At 40.7% G+C, this 8,091-nt stretch overlaps 1 pseudogene; it reads right to left on the bottom strand.

The window, feature by feature from the left end:
• Positions 1–833: 833 nt before the first annotated feature.
• LOC130869501 (small ubiquitin-related modifier 2-A-like) lies at positions 834–1,082 on the bottom strand (annotated as a pseudogene).
• Positions 1,083–8,091: the final 7,009 nt, after the last annotated feature.

Genomic DNA, 8,091 nt, shown 5'->3' with positions numbered 1-8,091 from the left:
GGTCAGAGACGAGTGGGCACTGCCGCTCACTAGCCAGACAGTCTAGACGAAACAGAAAGCTTCAGGCTCAATAAGGGAACCTATCTCACAACATAAGATAAAGAAGTGATCAAGAAGAGACTTCCCAACATTAACTTCTGGCCTCCACATTTGCCTTCACACACACACACACAACCACAGGCATTATTTTCTTAAATAAGGTAAGATTTATTTCTTTTCATTTTAAACAAAAAGTTTATTTAAACAATAAGACTCTTAGCCTGGCAGGAAAACTACATAGGATTGGGTTTTTTATCTCCACTTAAAGGCAAATTGCCCTATATACAACAGCTATGTACAAATTGTTATAAAAATCATCCTTGGTTTTAGCTTGACAAATGAAAAACACTGAAATTCTCCAATCAAGAAAAATATGCAAGGAGCTTTAGGTTGTTGGATTATGTTGTTAAAACAGTGAGAGAAAAATAACTCGCTGGAATATAAGATAAGAGCCGAGTGAGCGCGCTGTTAATGGAAAGGGGTGTTTTCACAGAACCAGTGCTTCCCCATACCGTCTCCATTTCATGTCAAATAAGACGGAACACTGGCCATTTGCTTCATTTTGTTTTTAAGAGAAAGTAGAAAAGCTCACCTTGCCTGTGCACATACACGTCTGACTTTCCATCCAGTAAAAGGATGGGGAAGGAAAATGAAAGAATAGAGAAATCTAGCCTGTAATAGTCGGGCTGTGGTGAATCCACACTACAGCTTCCTAACTGAGAATGCATTCTTGGTCTGTACAAAACGCAGCAGTAGAGTCGCAGGCTGTCTGTTTAGGAAACACTTCCTGTCTGTCACTGGAACACATCTGTCATATCTGCATCCTCTGCTTCCAGCTGTGCAGGTGTGTCTGTCTCACTGATTGGTTGCCCTTCAATCTGGAATCTGATCTGCCTCACAGACAAACCCTGTGCTTCACAATAGGCTTTCATTGGTTCACTAATTGTCTGCCTCTTGACCTTTAAAAACACCACAGAACCATCTGCCGCTACCTACCCATGGATGTGACCACTATTCTCAGTCTTGGGTTTCTTGTCTACCATGGCAAGTGCTGGAGTCCCCTCAGCTGCCATCTGAGGCACCAGGTCTGCCTTGCAAAAGCACACAAGCAGCACCAGTGGCACAGAAGGAGGTAGGAGTGATCGACCAGGCGGGCAAAAGGCTCCAAGCGCTTAGTACTTCTTGAACCCTGGGCTCCACAATGTTTGAATATTAGAAAGAAAAATAGCCATGGCTCCTGCCCAAAGGGACAAGCATGTAATGCTGGCATCCGACAAACCCAGATAGGGATAACTGGCATCGTGTGCAGAACAGTCCTATGACAAAGTCTATGCAGCTTCCCTGGTTCCCCGGGTACAGAGGGCAAACCTGTTTCTTATTAACTGAGACTAGAAACCAATTCTTTGTGGCTTAAATAGGCATAATTATCTAAATTGGATGTCAGCATAATTAATTTTCTAGTTGTATAAAACTTTGCCTGGTGTTTGGGCTGCTGCTAAAATACACCTTTATCACTACATGTGGCTCGGTCACACTCAAAGTAGAAAAAAGTCTTGACAACATACACATCATGACAATCCAAACTTACACATCATATGAAGTCACCCCCAACTAGGGCACGAGGCACCTAAAATGTCACATTTTGAAATGCATCTTGTCCTAGCATCAATTACTTTTAGTTTTCTTTTGTTATGATGTCAAGGGTTTGTTAAGTTTTTAGAGCCAGCCGTGCACGGAGACGGAAAAACTATGCATTTTATTTCAGAGAATAAATACCATAGTCCTTTTTTATGAAAAAGAGGACACTCCCTCTGCCTCTGGCATGAAAATCACCGTTGTTAAAGTTCTGCATATGCAGAGCATCCTGGGTTCTCTTACTGTGAACACGCTGTGATGGCGGTGGGCACAGGGCAGCGTTCATCCCGGCTGTCAGAGACCGACCTCAGCCTTCCTTGCCTGCAGTAGGATGTTTACAGGACCCCTGGGAGATGCTCTGCTAATGAGTTACAGGCGGCCTCATCCATCCAGCATTTTGACTATCTGCCTAATCTTCTGAAATTCCTAACCCTGTGCTTCCTCCTTCCTCCTCCAAAGAGGTCCTTCTGGGATACACTGGATACAGGGACAAGCCGCTCTAATCTGGGGTCCTGCAGCCTGGTGGATATGTACAACCCAAGGGGACTGCAGCTTTGTTTATCTTTCCTACTTGTCTGGTGGGAGGTTTGGGTAAATGAGAAGGCTTCAGATTACAGGTCTTGGAAAAATATCTGAGTGGTGTGTTGTTGTTTTAAAATTCCAGTCATTCATAACAGAGATCTGAGACTGTTTTACTTGAAAATGAAATTGCGTGCTTTGACTGCAGGCATCTCTCCACTTCGACAACAAGAAAAAAAAAACCTTGAATATCCGATTATATTTTTATAGAGAAGTTAAGGGTCCATAGGTGACTGTTTCATGCAGTTTGAGGATAATGACCAAAGAGAAAGATGCCCTTGTGTGAAAGCAGCAAGGGCATCATTTAAAAAGTCACACTTATTGATCTAGGTTAAGTCTTGTTTATTTCTAAACAGATGGGCAAAATGGAGACATTTGGGAATACAAATATTTTGGATATTTCTTGGTTTTCAATAATTAAAATTTTATTTCACCTTGAAATTTATGAGTAACAAACATTTATAAAGTCAGATGATGTTTTAAGGTGGATACAGTTTGAATAAAAGCAAAGTTATGATGTTGCTCAATTAAAGACAAATGTTCTGAAACCTAATCACTTGCCTTCCCAGAGTTCAGGCTTGTGAGTTCCGTTCCCAGGTGGCAATAAACAGATAATCGGTTTGATTGATTCCCAACTCTTGCTGTGGCCACATCTCTCCCCTGAACACAAAGGCCTTCAAAGGGACTTGTTGAAGGAGGCTTCCGATATTGGCTGAATAATTTCTGTCTCAGCGGAGCTGTCCATCACAGCTTTGTGAGTGTTGAGATGATGAGTGTGTTATATTTGGGGAGGGTGTCAGCTTCAAAGTCTCTAAAACACAGTACGTAGTGTTCCTTCTCAATGCTGTACACGTTCAGATTTCTCTCTGACAAGACCTTCCCACTAGGATGGGAGGTTCAAAACTCCAGTGTGTCTGAATTGAATGTTCAACAGTAAACAACCCCTGCAAATGAATAGGTCAAAACCAATTGATAACTAGTCCAGCTCTGAAATATATAATTGACCTGCTATTATTTGTGAGCCACCATATATCTGTGAGCTCTCATGAGTCTTGTTCCTTCTACCCATTCCCTCTTACCCTGCATGATGATTGGTTATTATCTTTACGGTTTTTAATAACATGGATGCTGGAACTTGCAGTAAAGGTCTTGAAAACTAAAAACAAGAGCTTAATTTTTCAATCACTAGAAGTTTGCTAATTCATAGAGACTTTGAATTAAATAATTGAGCTTGTCTTTTTTATTAACTAAATTTATGTAGTAGCATTTCACTTGTATCTTAATAAATAAAACTTGCCTTAGTAAAACAGCCCCACTAGTCAGCGTTCCAGACCAGGCAGCAGTAACGTATACCTTTAATCCCAGTAGCCACACTAGTTTCCATAGAAACTGGGCAGTATGTGCCTTTCATCCCAGTGGTGCATGCCTTTCATCCCAGTACTAGAGAGGATTATAAAACAGGAGGAAACAGCGCTCAGTCTTAGTCTTATTCTGAGATTCCTGGAGGCAGGATCTCCATTTTGGACTGAGGTCGAGGTAAGAGTCAGTGGCTGGCTGTTTTGCTTTTTGGATCTTCAGATTAAACCCCTATTTCTCTCTCTGAGTTTTTATTAATTGTGCTTCAAAGTTATTCATTCATTTTACATCCCAAACACAGTTTTCCCTCCCTCCTTTTTTTTTCCTGTTCCCTCCTCCCACTTCCCCCTACTCCCCACCCCCACCATCTACTTTTCCTCTGTTTCTGTTAGGAAAGAGGCAGGCCTCCTATGAATGTCAACAAAGCATGACTTATCAAGTTTGTCCAACCTTTGTCCACAGTCGTGGAATAGACAGCAGAGAAAGAGCTAGACCCATGGAATTTCAATTGTAATTTTAAAAACAAATGGTACTTTATAGATCAAAATATTTCTTGAGAAAACTATTACATCTATGCTAGGTCAAAAGCTATCATTAATAACTAATAGAAGTTACCATTTGTAACTAGTTTTCATGGCTAATCTATAAAATAATTTCAAGAAGTGTGTGAGTGTGTATGCTATACACATGTGTATATGTTCACACGTATATGTGCATGCACAAATGTATATGAGTGTGTGCACATCTGTGTGGTGACCAGAGGTTGATCTAGACTATCCTCTTCAATCATTTAGCCTTATTTTTGAGACAAGCTTCTCACTGGAACTCACTGATTGACCAGCAACTAACTCTCTCTCTCTCTCTCTCTCTCTCTCTCTCTCTCTCTCTCTCTCTCTGTCACACACACACACACACACACACACACACACACACACACACACACCTTCAGTCCTGTGGTTACACTTATTTGCTGCCATGTCCAACTTTCTACATGGATGCTGAGTATCCAAATTCAGGTTCTTCTACTTGCATGGGAAATATATTGATTGAGCCATGTTTTCTACCCCTAAAGTAATTTATCAACCATAAGCTGTAAAAATTTAAAACAAGTTAATCTAACCAGGAAGTCAAGAATAATTCTACTGTTTTCTAATTTCAACACATCTGCAGATAATCATTTCATGATAACGTTTCCTTCCCTCCTTCCTTCCTTTCTTTAAGAAGATAAATAATAAGCATTTAAGAAAATATTCCTACTGACATGAGTTTCCAATATGTTAAAGAACTCTTCTGTGAGGGCTGGAGGGATGGCTTAGTGGTTAAGAGAACCGACTGCTCTTCCAGGGGCCTTGGGATCGATTCTTGGCACCCACATAGTGGTTCATAACTGTCTGTAACTCCAGTTATCGCGGATCTAATGCCCTCTTCTGACGTCTGTGGACAGCAGGCACACACATGGCACACAATCATTCATGCAGGCAAAATCCTATACACATAAAATAATAAAACCTTAAAGAACTTTAAAATAATTCCTCCCTAAAATATTAAAAGCAATGAAAAATATTTTAAAGGTAAACATAATAACAGCAAGAAAAGCTAATCACAGTTTTGTGTTTCCAACAACAAAAATGACAATTGTCATAATAATTAAAGTAAGTCACTGATTCTGGAGACTGACTGTGGAAGACAGAGAAGTCAAGGAATCGCCCATGGTAAGAGTGAGTAGGGACATACAAGAAGTATAGAAGGATCCAGGTCTGTGGTCACAGAAAAAGAAATTTCTATAACTAGAATTAAGCCCCTTCTTTTAAAGCCAAGTCACCCATGGTGTTGAACAGGGCCGTCCTTTCACAAGTGTTTGTTCAATGAACTGAGCCATGGCCTATCACTGGATAGTCAAACAGCTATGCAGAATTAACATGTAGCACATCTAACGTGAGCCCTGGTGCATCAGTGTGTCCAACAGCAACCCTTGACTTGGAATACTTTACCTTTTTGTTTTAACACCAGGTGAACTTCGAGTACAGAAACAAGGAAAAAGACAGCAGTACTGAGAGTTGTCAAAAGTGGGGGATGTGGCTCTTATGGCATCGTTTATTTTCTGCCTTTATCTTTGGCACACAACCACATCACCCATTCTTTGAAAGAAGTTATCTTTCAAAAGAACAAACTTTAGAGTTTTACCACCTGGAAAACAGAAGCCTCTTCAGATCTCAGCATGTGTGAATCTTTTTGAGATGAATTTGTTTTATTGTACAGCACTCTGGGTGTATGGATGTAGATGCACAATGAGCATGCCTGGTACCCATGGAGGGCAGAGGAGGGCTTCAGATCCTCTGGACTGTGGTTACCGATGGTTGAGAACCATTGTGTGGGTGCTGTGAACTGAACCCGGGTCCTCTGCAGCAGAAACAAGTGTTCTTAACCACTGAGCCGTCTCTCCAATTAAATAAAAATGTAACACCCACTGAGTCCCTTTAGTGCTACCTGTGTGTGCATGGGTGTGGGACCATCTACTGGAGCATAGGAAGTTTCTAAGGGGCCATATCACTGGAGAAAACTAACCCCCTCTCTCCCTGAAAACCATCAATTGCCAATGGCTTCTCAGAAAAAGGAGAAATTTGTTGAGACCCTCCCTCATCCATTCTTGGATTTGGGCTGGCTTGATACTGTGCATGGAGTCACAGTCATGGTAGTATGTACAACTGCAACTGTTGATGTCTGACAGATACTACATCTCTACTCTCCCATCTTCTGCAGTTGTCTCTAAGCCTTGGGGTAGGAGTGTCTGATGTACATGTCCCACGCAAAGATGAGAACTCTACAGTCTTTTACAACACTGTGTGTTGACGGGTTGTGAGTCTCTGTATTAACTGCCATCTACTACAAAACTCCTTTTATGAGGGTTGAGAGATGCACTAATCTATGGGTGTGACGTTAAGAACTTACCAAAGACATAAGGAATATTTTCAATAAAATCATAGAAAAAAATACTCCCCACCTTGTTACTGGTGGACAAACAATAGACTAAAAGCAAGGTTACAAGAAGACATCCTTCTAGATGGGAGATGATTTACTTACTCCTGGAAGCCATGAGAAACTGAAGGCTCCAATCCTGAAACTCTTAACTGTATAACAAATCCTGAGATGGAAAATTTTGTTTGACTTTGCACTGCATTAATAGGGAGGCTTTTCAGAGTCCTGTGATGAAGTCTCTGAAGGAGTGTGTCAGTTCTTTAGAATTAACAGCACAGATCTGCTTGGTAGATGCTTTCATCTCGCCTTCATTCTGTCTGGACCACTTGAACTTCCTCTCCCTCCAAACAGAGCCAGAGGACAAAAAGTGTAGCTCAGTGGTAGCACACTTGCCTGGCCTAGACATGGAGTCAAACTCCAGAAATGCAACCAAAAAAAAAAAAAAAATTAAGGAAACAACAACAATACTAACAATAAGACAGGGAAACCATAAAAAGCAATTTGGCCAGTTGCATGTCCTTTAATGTAAAAATGCTTTGAAAGCACTTTTGCCCCATCAAAATATTTTCAGGGTCAGGGGGGCTAAAGGACCCTGAGTGAGCACCAAGATTTAGAGCGTCGGGCAAATGAAACTCCTTCCTCTCACAGATCTATTAGAGTCTTTGAGTCTTTAATATAATTTAAAGCAATTGTCCCTGTGGAGAGGTCAGACAGTTTACACAGTTACACAGAAATAGCTGACCTGCCCGAGGAAACTAGAAGAATTTCAAGGGTACATTTCAAGACCCTGTTTCTGTTGATAACAGTGTTCCAGAATTTATATTTATTAATATTGCTTTATTTTGGTCAGACTCCCACAGGAAATCCTGAGGAGTGTCTGTTGCTAGCATATTTTATCTTCGATAGCTCTATCCCTTTGGTCTTGCATCCTGACTGCTAGGATGAAGCATACCTTTGACAGCCTTTAATAGAGTCGAACATGACAACAAGCAGGAATTTCAACACTCGAGGAAGACAATCCATCTACTTTCTCCGGTTATCATTAAAATGTCTTCTGGACGTAGGTCATAACTGGAAACCTATAAATGATGCCTATGTAGCAAGCACTTCCCACAGAGCCAGAGTCCCAAGTGATTAAAATTTATCACACTGTTCTTATGGTTACAAATACTGCTGATCTGTGTCATTACTTAGAAAGTACTATTCATAACATTTTGATTTCAGTCCAAATAGTTTTTCCCCCATAAAATGCTCTTGATCTTTTTCTTAAAAGGTCTAATCCACTTCTCCTTTGAAAGAACAAAGAAAGAGGTCGATTGTTCTCTGGTTTAAATTTTGTTTAGTGTGATATATTTATTGCCTGGTGGGATGTATCTAATTTTCCACTGGCTTTTGCTGAGAAAGTAATTGGATAGAACTTAATCTCTTGCAACCTGCAGGCTGTAAGCACTTTCTTGACCTGAAGCTGTGCTGTTTGCATGTGGCTCTATTAAAATGATATGTAAC

This window comes from Chionomys nivalis, chromosome 2 (assembly GCF_950005125.1).
Source record: "Chionomys nivalis chromosome 2, mChiNiv1.1, whole genome shotgun sequence".
Lineage (NCBI taxonomy): Eukaryota > Metazoa > Chordata > Mammalia > Rodentia > Cricetidae > Chionomys > Chionomys nivalis.
The sequence above is the reverse complement of the archived record's forward strand: the minus strand, read 5'-3'. Positions and strand labels throughout refer to the sequence as shown.